This window comes from Microcaecilia unicolor, chromosome 3 (genome assembly GCF_901765095.1).
Source record: "Microcaecilia unicolor chromosome 3, aMicUni1.1, whole genome shotgun sequence".
In the NCBI taxonomy this organism is placed as follows: domain Eukaryota; kingdom Metazoa; phylum Chordata; class Amphibia; order Gymnophiona; family Siphonopidae; genus Microcaecilia; species Microcaecilia unicolor.
This window is the reverse complement of record NC_044033.1, coordinates 217,537,567-217,551,824: the sequence shown is the minus strand read 5'-3', so window position 1 is coordinate 217,551,824 and position 14,258 is coordinate 217,537,567. Positions and strand designations below refer to the sequence as shown.

The 14,258-nt window shown below is 44.9% G+C and overlaps 1 pseudogene; it reads left to right on the top strand.

Annotated features, from left to right (window-relative positions):
- Window positions 1-13,035: 13,035 nt before the first annotated feature.
- LOC115464359 overlaps window positions 13,036-14,258 on the top strand; it is a 57,995-nt pseudogene continuing 56,772 nt past the window's right edge.

Sequence of the window (14,258 nt, the reverse complement as noted above, 5' to 3'; positions counted from 1 at the left end):
ATTTATTGGCCAACCTGAAGACATTACCTGCATTCTCCGACAGACCGTATTTGGGATCACTTTCTCTATTGCTCTTTCTACCATACTGACAAAAACCATCACCGTGGTCATGGCTTTCCATGCTATCAATCCAGGAAGCAAGCTCCGAAAACGGATGGGTCGCTGGTTCTTAAACTCTATCACCTTTTCCTGTCCTCTTATTCAAACTGTTCTGTGTTTTGTTTGGCTTAGCACTGCTCCCCCATTTTCATATCTTAACATGCACTCTGAAATAGGAACAATACTTATTGAATGTAATGAAGGGTCAGCAATTGCATTTTACTGTGTTCTGGGCTACCTGGGATTTCTGGCTGGTATCAGCTTCATTGTAGCTTTCCTAGCAAGAAATCTACCTGACAGTTTCAATGAGGCCAAGTACATCACTTTCAGCATGCTGGTGTTCTGCAGTGTCTGGGTGTCTTTCATCCCAACATACCTGAGCACCAGGGGCAAGTACATGGTAGCAGTGGAGATATTTGCTATCTTAGCCTCTGGTTCTGGAATATTGGGCTGCATCTTTATCCCCAAGTGCTACATTATTGTGATGAGGCCTGATAAGAACAAGAAGAACCTAACAAAAAAAGAAATGGCCTATAGGCCTAAAAATTGATAGTAGCAACGTTTTCTTAAAGAAAGCCTAAAAACTATCTGGTCAGTATTCAGCCAGCGGCTGTCAGCATTTTTAAAATGTCCACCACCAAGTTGTTCAGTGCTGGCACCTTTCTGGGTAATGGCTCTGAATAACTGGCTCTAGCCAGACTCTGTCCGTGCTTGGAAAGCAACTGGGTAGGTGAGATATCCAACCCATTACCCCGTTAGCTAACTGAGAAGTGAGTTGAATATCAGGGTTTCTTTTTCATGCAATGTTCCTCCTGACCCCCTTTCACCTAAGAGCACTCACCGCCCCCCCCCCCCCAGAACTACCAAAGGGCATCCCTTCTCCTGATGCCCCCCCAAGAGCAACCCACTGAAGACTAGCCCGCTTCCTATACCCAAGAGCCTTCCTCCTCCCAATCCCTCCAGGGGGAGGGTAAAGGAGAGCCTGATCTTGTGGAGTCATCAGGAGGGGAGCAATGTTCTTAAGGGAGGATACTGGGAAGGGGCTGCTGCTGCTGTTGGTGGGGGAGAGCCATCAGAATGTGAGAGCAAAAAAAATATTCAGGCCTCTAGCTGGAAGTTAGCCTAATACTCAGTGTCGACACTGTATAATTATACATTTACAACACCTGCATAGCTGAGCATCCAAAAACAGGATAGACTTACCGTATTTTTCGGACTATAAGATGCACTTTTTTCCCCCAAAATTTGGGAGGAAAATGGGGGGTGCGTCTTATAGTCCGAAGGTAGACTTCTTCCTACTCACGCGATCTTCCCTGGTGGTCTAGTGACGTCAGGGCAGGAAAGACCCTCCTCTTTCCTGCCCAGCGCGCTGCTCTCCATCCTCCTGTATGCAGCCTGACGGTCTCAGCGAGATTCAAAATGGCCGCCGAGAATTGAAGTCTCGGCGGCCATTTTGAATCTCGCCGAGACCGTCAGGCTGCATACAGGAGGATGGAGAGCAGCGCGCTGGGCAGGAAAGAGGGGGCTCTTTCCTGCCCCGATGTCACTAGACCACCAGGGAAGATCGCGAGAGTACGGAGAAGTGGTGACAGGGCCGGGGGGAGGGCGGGATTCGGACAAGACGCACCGGAGCACCTAGGTTTTAGAGTTGGGAAAAAGGAAAAAAAAATTTTTTCCTATTTCCCTCCTCTAAAACCTAGGTGCGTCTTATGGTCCGGTGCGTCTTATAGTCCGAAAAATACGGTATATCTGGGGGGTCAGAGATGATTTTCAGTAGCCGGCCAGCTCAGCAAGGTTTAAGTGGACAGGAGCCACTTTCTTTTCTTTTTTTTAATTTAAGTTTTTTATTTTACATTTACATATATAACATAAATGTTTCAGCAATATCAGAACTTAAAATTATCCAACAAAAAAATTAGGAAAACAAAGACTTTAACTTTGTCCACATAATTTGGATCCAAGAACTAGGAAATCAAACACTTAAAAAACAATAAATCATCAATAGAGCAATGGACAAATAAACACACGCAGCCGATATACAGCTAATCAATTATTGGGTGTGACCAAGGTATCCCTAATACCTTCTTTAGAATTAACAAATTCTATCAGTTTTTTAGGGTCAAAGAAAACATAATTAGTTTGATTCAAAGTCACTAAACATCTGCAAGGAAATTTCAAAACGAAGGATCCACCAACATTGAGAACTCTGGATTTTAAAGCCAGACATTCAGTTCTTCTTTTCTGTGTTTCCCTGGAAAGACTTGTATTTTAGACCCTAAAATAAATGCATTTATGCAACGAAAATACATGTGGAAAATATTATTTCTGACCGGTTCTAAAACAAATGTCACTAGAAGGGTTGTCCTTTCCGTAATTACTTCCAGAAAACTCTAGGAATTCAGTCAAATTTAAATCAGGTTGAGACCTCACATTCACAGTTCTGGAAGTTCCTGTAATATACTGGGCTCCGACAATAGGTGGATAGCCTTCTGACGGGATTCCCAATACTTCCACGAAATATTTCTTCAGCATATCAAGGGCAACTACGAGAGGAGACTGGGAAATTTAGAAACTGCAAATTATTTTTCCTCCCCTGATTTTCCAAGTATTCAAGTTTACGCACTTGAAACTCTCTGTCCCTGACAGCTGTAGCTGCAAATCTCTGCAAATGAACAAACTCAGCTTCTAGTGAAGTAATTTTCTCCAAATGATTATCAGCTTGGCTAGACAGAGTTTGGCACATCTGTTTAAGTTCTATAATCTCTCCCCTAAAGGAGTTAGCTAACTGAAGAAGGGAGGAATTCACTCCTTGTATCGCATCCCATAATGATTCCATGGTTACTACAGCTGGTTTCACTATACCTCCATTTCTAGAAGCAGCAGCCTGGGCAATAGGAGAAGAGAGCAAAGAACTTTGACTCTCTTCAGTTGACAACCTTCCTGGGGTCGATACCACAACGGGTCCTCCTCGCACAGTTAGGGAAGACCGACTTCTCTCGGGCGCTTCTCCACGCTGTAACCCTGTTGACACAAAGCTACTTCCTGGTCTTGGAGGAGTTGCATCTGGTTGTGGGCTTAACAAAACACCATCTAAGCTGCAGTCCGCCTCCGAAGTTGTGGGTTCCGTCGAGGCGTGTGTACTCTGTCCCAGCGCATGGACCCCAAAACTCTCCAGAGTGGTTTGTCGAGTGGTAGGGGCTTCCACCAAGCCCGAGGTAGGTGTCTTGGGTTTCCCCTTCCTTTTCCCCATTTCTGACACAGGGAATTTTCCCCAAACAACTCCACTCACTGGTGTTCAGGAGCTCCACCACGCCATGTCTGCTCAAGACGCCATCTTGGATCCGACAGGAGCCACTTTCAACTGCTTAAACTGTGCTCAATATCAACCCCCTCATAAGCAAAATAATTCATGTATTGTGCTGCTGTTATATTTGACTTCACATTCAACACAAACATATTTGAATACATATATGTTTAAAAATTCAGTGTAAAACAGATTAAGCAATTGCTCCTCATCAATCAAAACAATTGAAAGACAAGCTGAAAGCGTGTAGGATTAGGCTGATCTTTATATGCCCTCCCTCACCAGGGAACCTATCAGTTCTTTATCCTAGATTCCCCTGAAGAGGTCAAGGGAAATGGAAATAAAGCACATACACAAAATATATATATAAAATAAAAGCAAAGGCCAATGCGGAGTAAACTCCTGAGTCTCTTGAACTGCAGAGATTCTACAGGACTGGCTCAGAGATACACTTCAGCCCTCTTCTTTTTATTGGTAAGCAATTAAAGTCACATCATCATTAGATTCAGGAACCAATCACATGTTATCAGCATCACATGTTATCAGCATCTGTCAGACTTGTGAGTTCTTGTACCAAGTAGAGCGCTGCTAAGCCTGGTACTTGGACCAGGTTCTGCTCGGCGGCTAGACAACCCCAGGTTTCACCTTCGCTGACTGCCGTTCCCCAGAGGTTGAGCCCCTAGGTGCGGGCGGCCTGCAGGACTTACGGGACGGAACTGGAAGTGGGGTGATGAATGTATCGGCCAGGCAGGCAGCAGGTCAAGAGAGTAATCCAGGTACAGGCAAGTCAGTAGGCAGGCGGCAGGTAAGAGAGTAATCCAGGTACAGGCAAAAGTCAGTAGGCAGGCAAGAGAGTAATCCAGGTACAGGCGAAAGTCAGCAGGCAGGCGGCAGGCAAGAGAGTAATCCAGGTACAGGTGAAAGTCAGCAGGCAGGCGGCAGGCAAGAGAGTAATCCAGATGCAGGCGAAAGTCAGTAGGCAGGCGGAAGGGTAATCCAGGTACAGGCAAAGTCAGCAATGAAGGACCAGAAGATAAGAAGCAGACTACAGAATTAGAAACACCTACCAAAGTAGAAGCCGAAGCATGGAGTCCAGGGAGAGCTCAGCTGATAAAGTGCTGGCGTCTGACATCAGCAGGGAGAAGGGGCACAGCCATAAGACAAGAGCAGGGGAAGGATGAACCGGAAGACCAATAGGAGAGAAGCAAGGGAAGCCAGGCAGAGGAAGAGTAGACCCAAGTGGGTGGAAGCAAAGCAATCAAGGAGCCTGGAAGCCAGGCAGAGAGAGCAGAAACAGGTGCATGGAAGTAAAGCAATTAAGGAGCCTGCAACCACCGCTCTCTGAACAAACCCAGAGAGGACTACACACACATGGCTCAGGCAGTGCCAGTCAAGTGTGCGTGTCAACAGGACCCCACGCAGCCCGAGGACGCCGCTTGTGTTGAGGTAGGGGAGTGAGTGGAGTGACCCACTCTTGCCGCCACCTGCGGTGCATGTCCTTAAGAGACTTTCTTTTCTCTTTGTTTGCTTCTGCTCCACTCTGGGTTTGAGGGAGTTGTTCCGTGGCTCTTCTGAGTGAGTGTACTAACAGAATGAACCCTTTTCTTAACTGCTAACGGTGTTACCTCTGTCAGCCAAATATTTTTGTCTTTGTCCCGCTAGGACGGGCCGTTTTGCCTAGTGTATTGTGTTCTACTGTATGCCATAAGTTTGCATTGCTCTGCTAGTATTGGGATGCGCAGCTAGGCTGCTTATGTTTGATTTCCCTAAACAGCTAAGATGTTCCACTTTACCTTTACTGTATACTTTATGCTTTGCATTGTGTATGCTAGTATTGAGATGCGCAGCTAGGCTGCTTAGGATAACAGCTAGGCTGTTCTACTTTACCTCATTCTATGTTTTATGTTTGCCTTGCTACGGCAAGGTTAGGCTGTATAGCTAGGCGGCCTGTTTTCCTTTCTGTGCTGTTGGTACTTTTAGACCTGTGTTTTTTGTTGCTAATAAAGCTGCCTCAGTTCATCTCCACTTGTGGTCCAGTCCAGTTCTTGAGAGCACTCTTAGTTCTGAGGAGACTCGGTCTACCCAGAGGTGGTTGGGTGATTGTCACATGGCCACCTCTGGGTCAAGGGCTCACAAACGTCACAGTTGGCAAGGCATAGGGCTACAACTGGACAGTTATACTCCAACTCCACTTCTTTGCTCCCTCCTTCTTGATTGATTATATAGTAAAAAAGAACGAAGTAGCCCCCCTTACCTGTGGATAGTGGTATATTCTGAACAAATTATAAGCTGACTGGATTTCTCTGGTGCAAGGCCTTCAATAATAGCAGCCAGTTTGCCAGATATTTTGCAGCTGTAATTAGAGATCCAGGTGGCCATACCTGAAAAAATATTCATGGCCACCCTTAATGTAACGTATGAAGAATCAAAAGATTCATAAAGGTGGAACCCCAGTGTGAGATTGGGTAAGAGCTCCGAGTTATTGTTAATCTCCTCCACTGCGGATATAAAGGCCAGGTAATTGTAGTAGTTATGTGGCTTAATACTGTAGGGATAATAAACATCAGACAAAATAAAATCTCTGAAAGATGAACAGAAACAGTGTTGTTATTTCATAGTCTGCAATAAAATGGATAGATCCCTCTATCTGATAAGTAACAGGTTGGAAAATTCTACCATCCAAGCAAAGCTCAAATTAGATGTGTTTTACTTTCCTTTGCAAATAATTACCCAGAACATTTTTTTATCGTGAATTTACTAATCTCTAGTAGAGATTTAATTACCTCACTAGTTACTCCCATCTCTAGGTCATTTATAAATATGTTAAAAAACAGCGATCCCAGCACAGACCCCTGGGGAACCCTACTAACTACCCATTGAGAATACTGACCATTTAACCCTAATCTCTGTTTTCTATGTTTTAACCAGTTTTTAGTCCACAATAGAACACTACCTCCTATCCCATGACTCTCCAATTTCCTCTGGAGTCTTTCATGAGGTACTTTGTCAAACGCCTTCTGAAAATCCAGATACACCATCCTGCTTATAATCGAAAGAGAAAAACGCCTATATTGTGACCCAAATCGGGAGATAGACGTTTATCTCCCCAAAACGAATAAAGCGGTATAATCAAAAGCCGAATTTGGACGTTTTCAACTGCACTCTGTCGCGGATGCGGACAACGTTGATGGGGGCGTGTCGAAGGCGTGGTGAAGGCGGAACTGGGGCGTGGTTATCTGCCGATCAGAGATGGGCGCCTTTCGCCGATAATGGAAAAAAAATATGCGTTTTTAGCGAGAATTTAGGGCACTTTTCCTGGACCCTGTTTTTCCACGAATAAGGCCCCAAAAAGTGCCCTAAATGACCAGATGACCACTGGAGGGAATCGGGGATGACCTCCCCTGACTCCCCCAGTGGTCACTAACCCCCTCCCACCACAAAATATGCCGTTTCACAACTTTTTATTTTCACCCTCAAATGTCATACTCACCTCCCTGGCAGCAGTATGCAGGTCACTGGAGCAGTGGACTTCAGGCAGGTGGACCCAGGCCCATCCCCTCCCACCTGTTACACTTGTGCTGGTAAATGGGATCCCTCCAAACCGCCCCCCAAACCCACTGTACCCACGTGTAGGTGCCCCCCTTCACCCCTTAGGGCTATAGTAATGGTGTAGACTTGTGGGCAGTGGGTTTTGAGGGGGATTTTGGGGGCTCAACACCCAAGGGAAGGGTGCTATGCACCTGGGAGCTGTTCTACCTTTTTTTTTTTTTTTGTAAAAGTGCCCCCTAGGGTGCCCGGTTGGTGTCCTGGCATGTGAGGTGGACCGGTGCAGTATGAATCCTGGCCCCTCCCACGAATAGATGTCTTGGAGTTATTCGTTTTTGAGCTGGGCGTTTTCGGTTTCCATTATCGCTGAAAAACAAAAACGCCCAGCTCAAAAAAAGATAAATGTCCATGTTTTTTCGAAAATACGATTCGGTCCGCCCCTTCACGGACCCGTTCTCGGAGATAAACGCCCATGGAGATAGGCGTTTCTGTTCGATTATGCCCCTCAATATCAACCAGCTCACCTTTATCCACATGTTTGTTCACCCCTTCAAAGAAATGTAATAGATTAGTGAGGTAAAATTTCCTGTCACTAAATCCATGTTGACTTTCCAGCTTATTTTCGAAAGAGAAAGACACCCATATTTCAACCCAAATCGGGAGATGGGCATCCGTTTCCCGTGGGCGCCGAAATCGGTATAATTTTGGCATCCTCAACTGAAGTCCGTCACTGAGACGAACAAAGATCACGGGGGCGTGTTGGAGGCGTAGTGAAGGCGGGACTGGGGTGTGGTTATCGGCCGAGGAGAGATGGGCGTCTTTAGCTGATAATCAAAAGAAGGAGGGCGTTTTTGACGAGAATTTGTTCCGCTTTCTTTGGACCCTTTTTTTTTCAGGTCCAAGTCCCAAAAAAGTGCCCCAACTGACCAGATGACCACCAGAGGGAATCTGGGATCACCTCCCCTGACTCCCCCAGTGGTCACTAACCCCCTCCCACCAAAAAAAAAACATTTTAAAAACTTTTTTCCCCAGCCTGTATGCCAGCCTCAAATGCCGTACCCACCTCCATGACAGCAGAATGTGTTATATCCTCTGACAGCCTTTCCCTGGTTCTGATGTGGGTCTCAGGTGAGTGTGACACCTTTTCTGTTAAAGGTACTGCAAAGTCACATCAGCAATGCATTGTGGTGGGTGTAGGGTATTGGGCTCCTTGATTCCACTAGCTTGTGTTAAATGCTCACGATGTTGGTAGTTGGTAGGCTCTACTCCCATGGTGCTTTTCCCACTGCTTACTGGGTCAGAGTGTGCCCTGTTTGTTTCTGGTAGTCCGTGAGGTAGTGGCCATTTTTGTAAGCCAGTTTTAGATCCCGTTCATGTCTTAGCCACGTTACAGCACTTAGTTCTTACCTTGAATGTTGCTGAAAGAAGGCATTGTACACCATTCTGCCAGCTGGGACCTACTGCTAATCTCAGTACCAGCGAGACTCGTTGCCAGTGGGGCACAACCTCTGATCTGCAGTTAACTGTGAGTAAAGTGCTTATTCAAATAAAGGGCGTTTTCAGCGAGATTAGTCTTCAGATGTGAACTGCTGTGCCAAGGTTATACAGCAGCAACAAGTCCTGTCCCTGGAGCACTTTTAGTGGGTACTGCAGTGCACTTCAAGCAGGCAGACCCAGGTCCATCCCCCCCCCCCCCCCCCCCCACCTGTACCACTTGTGGTGGTAAATGGGAGGCCTCTAAAACCCACTGTACCCACATGTAGTTGCCCCCTTCACCCCTAAGAGCTATGGTAGTGTTGTACATTTGTCCCTCCCACGACCAAATGGCTTGGATTAGGACGTTTCTGAGCTGGGCGTTTTTAGTTTCCATTATCGCAAAAAAAAACAAAAACGCCCAGCTCAGAAAGGACCAAATTCATGGCATTTGGACCGTCCAAACCGTATTTTCAAAACAAAAGATGGACGTCCATCTTTTTCGATAATACGGTCTGTCCCGCCTCTTCACATACCCGTTTTCGGAAATAGACGCCCATGGAGATGGATGTTCGCGTTCGATTATGCCCCTCTTTGTCTCAAAAGTACATAAGTACATAAGTAATGCCACACTGGGAAAAGACCAAGGGTCCATCGAGCCCAGCATCCTGTCCATGACAGCGGCCAATCCAGGCCAAGGGCAAACTTCCCAAAAGTCCATTTAGTAGTGGTTTATGGACTTGTCCTTTAGGAAACCGTCTAACCCCTTTTTAAACTCTACCAAGCTAACCGCCTTCACCATGGTCTCCGGCAACGAATTCCAGAGTTTAATTACGCGTTGGGTGAAGAAAAATTTTCTCCAATTTGTTTTAACTTAACCACACTGTAGTTTCATCGCATGCCCCCTAGTCCTAGTATTTTTGGAAAGCGTGAACCAACGCTTTACATCCACCTGTTCCACTCCACTCATTATTTTATATACCTCTATCATGTCTCCCCTCAGCCGCCTCTTCTCCAAGCTGAAAAGCCCTAGCCTCCGTAGTCTTTCTTCATAGAGAAGTCGTCCCATCCCCGCTATCATTTTAGTCGCCCTTCGCTGCACCTTTTCCAATTCTACTATATCTTTCTTGAGATGCGGCGACCAGAATTGAACACAATACTCAAGGTGCGGTCGCACCATGGAGCGATACAACGGCATTATAACATCCTCACACCTGTTTTCCATACCTTTCTAATAATACCCAACATTCTATTCGCTTTCCTAGCCGCAGCAGCACACTGAACAGAAGGTTTCAGTGTATTATCAACGACGACACCCAGATCCCTTTCTTGGTCCGTAACTCCTAACGTGGAGCCTTGCATGACATAGCTATAATTCGGGTTCTTTTTTTCCCACATGCATCACCTTGCACTTGCTCACATTAAACGTCATCTGCCATTTAGTCGCCCAGTCTCCCAGTCTCGTAAGGTCCTTCTGTAATTTTTCACAATCCTATCGCGAGTTAACAACTTTGAATAACTTTGTGTCATCCACAAATTTAATTACCTCGCTAGTTACTCCCATCTCTAAATCATTTATAAATATATTAAAAAGCACAGGTCCTAGCACAGACCCCTGGGGAACCCCACTAGCTACCCTTCTCCATTGTGAATACTGCCCATTTAATCCCACTCTCTGTTTCCTATCCTTCAGCCAGTTTTTAATCCATAATAGGACATTTCCTCCTATCCCATGACCCTCCAATTTCCTCTGTAGCCTTTCATGAGGTACCTTGTTAAATGCCTTTTGAAAATCCAGATACACAATATCAACCGGTTCCCCTTTGTCCACATGTTTGTTTACTCCTTCTTAGAATTGAAGTAAATTGGTCAGGCAAGATTTCCCCACACAAAAGCCGTGCTGACTTGGTCTCAGTAATCCATGTCCTCGGATGTGCTCTGTAATTTTGTTTTTAATAATAGCCTCTACCATTTTCCCCGGCACCGACGTCAGACTCACCGGTCTATAATTTCCCGGATCTTCCCTGGAACCTTTTGAATATGCTCTGTAATTTTGTTCTTTATAATAGTCTCTACCATTTTTCCTGGCACTGACATCAGACTCACTGATCTATAATTTCCCGGATCTCCTCTGGAACCTTTTTAAAAAATCGGCGTTACATTGGCCACCCTCCAATCTTCCAGTACCACGCTCAATTTTAAGGAGAAATTACATATTACTAACAATAGCTCCGCAAGTTCATTTTTCGGTTCTATCAGTACTCTGGGATGAATACCACCTGGTCCAGGAGGTTTGCTACTCTTCAGGTTGTTGAACTGCCCTATTATGTCCTCCAGGTTTACAGAGAAATCATTAAGTTTCTCCAACTCGTCAGCTTCGAATACCATTTCTGGCACCGGTATCCCACCCAAATCTTCCTCGGTGAAGACCGAAGCAAAGAATTCATTTAATCTCTGCTACGACTTTGTCTTCTCTGATCGCCCCTTTTACTCCTCAGTCATCTAGCGGTCCAACCGATTCTTTTGCCAGCTTCCTAATTTTAATATACCTCCAACACAATCTATTTTTCAAAGTCTCTCTTTGCCTTCCTTATCAGCGCTTTGCATTTGACTTGACATTCCTTATGCTGTTTCTTATTATTTTCAGTTGGTTCCTTCTTCCATTTTCTGAAGGATTTTCTTTTAGCTCTAATAGCTTCCTTCACCTCACTTTTTAACCATCCAGCTGTCGTTTGGTCTTCCTTCCTTCTTTTTTAATATACGGAATATATTTGGACTGGGCTTCCAGGATAATATTTTTAAACAGCATCTACGCCTGATGTAAATTTTTGACCCTCGCAGCTGTTCCTCTAAGTATTTTTTTTCACCGTTCTTCTCATTTTATCATAGTCTCCTTTTTGAAAGTTAAATTCTAAAGTATTGGATTTCCTGTGTGTACTTACTCCAAAGCCGATATCAAATCTGATTATATTTTGATCACTATTATCCAGCAGCCCATTACCTCCTACACCAGATTATGTGCTTCACTAAGGACTAGGCCTGAAACGTTTCCTCCTTTTGGCTCCTGTACCAGCTGCTCCATAAAGCAGTCCTTGATTTTTGTCAAGGAATTTTACCTCCCTAGCACACCCTGTCATTAAATTTACCATTTACCCAGTCAATATCTTTATACCTTGAAAGCTGTATGGCAGCGTTCTTTAAAAATGGCCACGCAGACATCAATGCAGAGCAGAGGGGCAGCCTAGTTGTTAGTCTAGTGGACAGTGAGCTAAGAGATTCAATTTCAAATCTCACTTTAACTCTTTTAGTGGTCCTTTCACCAAGCTGCAGGAAAAAGGGCCCAGCAGTAGCGGTGGGGGCCACTTTTCTTGTGCGCCAGGGCTATTTTTACTGCAGCGACTAGGAATAATCTATAAAGCGGCACACATAAATTCCAATGCATCCAAAAATGGGGCACAGTCGGGGGAGGAGTGTGGGTGTGCCAGTCCTATCAATCACATCTATGCGCATAGTTATAGAATTTGGGCCTGCGTCCGTATATGATGGTGCATGCATCTACACCAGCTTTTTATGGGAATAAATGGATCACCTAAATCTACATGCTTCCATCTGACATAGGCGATTTCTATATACCCCGTTTGAATTTAGGCATGTCTTACAGAATACACCTAGGCGTCTTTATTGGATGCACCTCGATTTAACAAGCCATATATAGAATCAGGTCCTAAGAGAAGAAACACTTTCTCAGATTTGTTTTAAATTTAGTACTTAGTAGCGTCATTGCATGTCTCTAGTCCTTGTATTTTTGGGAAGAGTAAACAAGTGATGACTCTATCATATTTCAGGTGTTCCTGGCACCATGCTTGAACATCCTGGCAGAACACAGCTAACATACAGTGGTTAAACAGCTGGAGTTAACAGGTTCATTTTGGGACTTCTTTGCACTGAGTTATTGGCATTTCTGAGTAATCTCTGTGCCATGAGGCTGTTTGATAGGTGGCTAATAAGTATAAAAAAATATCTTCCAAATTAAAATATAATCATCTTTAAAGTAATTGAGAATACTTAGGAAAGATGTGTTAATACACACACACACCATCAACAACATTATACTAAGCTCCGATCCAAGAAGGCATCAACACCCTGACATTCCGGAAGCAACTCCCCCGCAACAAGAAAGATCCTTCTAAGCACTGAAGAGCTGGGGCAGTGTCCTGCCTCACACTGCTCTTGGTGAGTCTGTGCAGTGGGAGTGAGATGGGATCCCATCCAAAAGACGAGAACCAGCCCCCAATACTGAGGACCATTTCAGCTGCTCTTCCTGCCGTCTACTGCACTAAACAGGACAAGACTGCAAACTGGGAAAGACCCAAAATCCCTAATACTGATGAGATGATGGCCAGCTCCCCCTGCTGTGGAATAAATTACAATCACCTCCTGAGCGCACACTGTCTGTCAGCTGAAAGACCAGTATAACACTGGCAACAGCCCGACAAAAAAGGAACCACCTATCAGACAAGGAATAGCAAGAGGGTGGACTGAGAGGAATTCCCGAGTGGTGCTCCAAGCAACCAGTGACCCAGTTCCCAGCGTCCAGTTCATCTTAAATCTACATGCAGGATCAGATTTACCGATGGATCCATAGCTGTGCTCCAAGAACCAGGGCATTGTCGCCACAGCGGCTCCCAACCCAGAGAACGAAAACACGTCAGTACATAACTGCCACACAGCGAATCTACCTGCTGGAGCTTGAGGTCAGTGACCACGATAACATGCTGACCTCACACAAGCAGAACCACCAGAAGAACAGTCTAGAACTCCTTGAACTTTCACTGCTCCCACCTCATTGCCATACCCACCTACACAAAAGGAAGTCAATATGCACATCATAAATTTACTCCTAGGACTCTATAACTCTACTAAACACCATCCAAGCCCTGCCACATGAAGACTACAATACCATACCCACATGGTACAACACCCATCAGACAACCAAGTATTCCACCATTCACCAAAAAAAAACCTGATCCAATAATGGAATAGACTCCCCCAGGAGCCAAACACCAGCAGACAACAAAGGGACCAAAACAATCCCACAAGCCCTACAAATGACAATTTCTCCAAATCCCCATACTCCCCAACAGAAAAAATCCATCAATCAATCGAAGTGGCCTACATCAACGCCAGATCAGCAGTAAACAAGGCAGATACCATAAAAGATTGGATCACAGTGGATAACCTAGAGCTACTATTCATCAACGAAACTTGGATCCACAACAACGAAGACCCCATAATCCTCGACCTCTACACTCTAGGTTACAAAATTCTTCACTGGACCAGAAAAGGAAAAAAGGGAGGAGGTATCGCAATAATTCACAAGAACTGGCATGGATAAAGAACAAAAATGACAAAGAGAGAGCCATATGGAAGAAAACACAAAAAAGATACAAACAAAAAATCTGACAGGCCAAAAGTAAATTCTATAAAGATCAAATAGGCCCTGACTATAAAGACTCAAAAATAAAACTGTTCAATCTAGTGAACAAACTAATAGACACCAAGCCAGTGACATCAATAAACAATGATCTCCCACCTGCAGATGAATTAGCCAAATACTTTGAGGAAAAAAATCACCAACCAACGCAGAAAACTCCCCCACGGCACCTTTATAGACAAACTCAACCCACATCCAGGAGAAACACCAGCGGATCGGACCTGGACAGACTTCACCCACCTCTCAACTAAGATGGTAGCCCAAACAATAAAAAAATTCTCTTCAGCCCACTGCCCACTAGACACATGCCCAAACTATATCATGAAAACACCCCCCAACCAA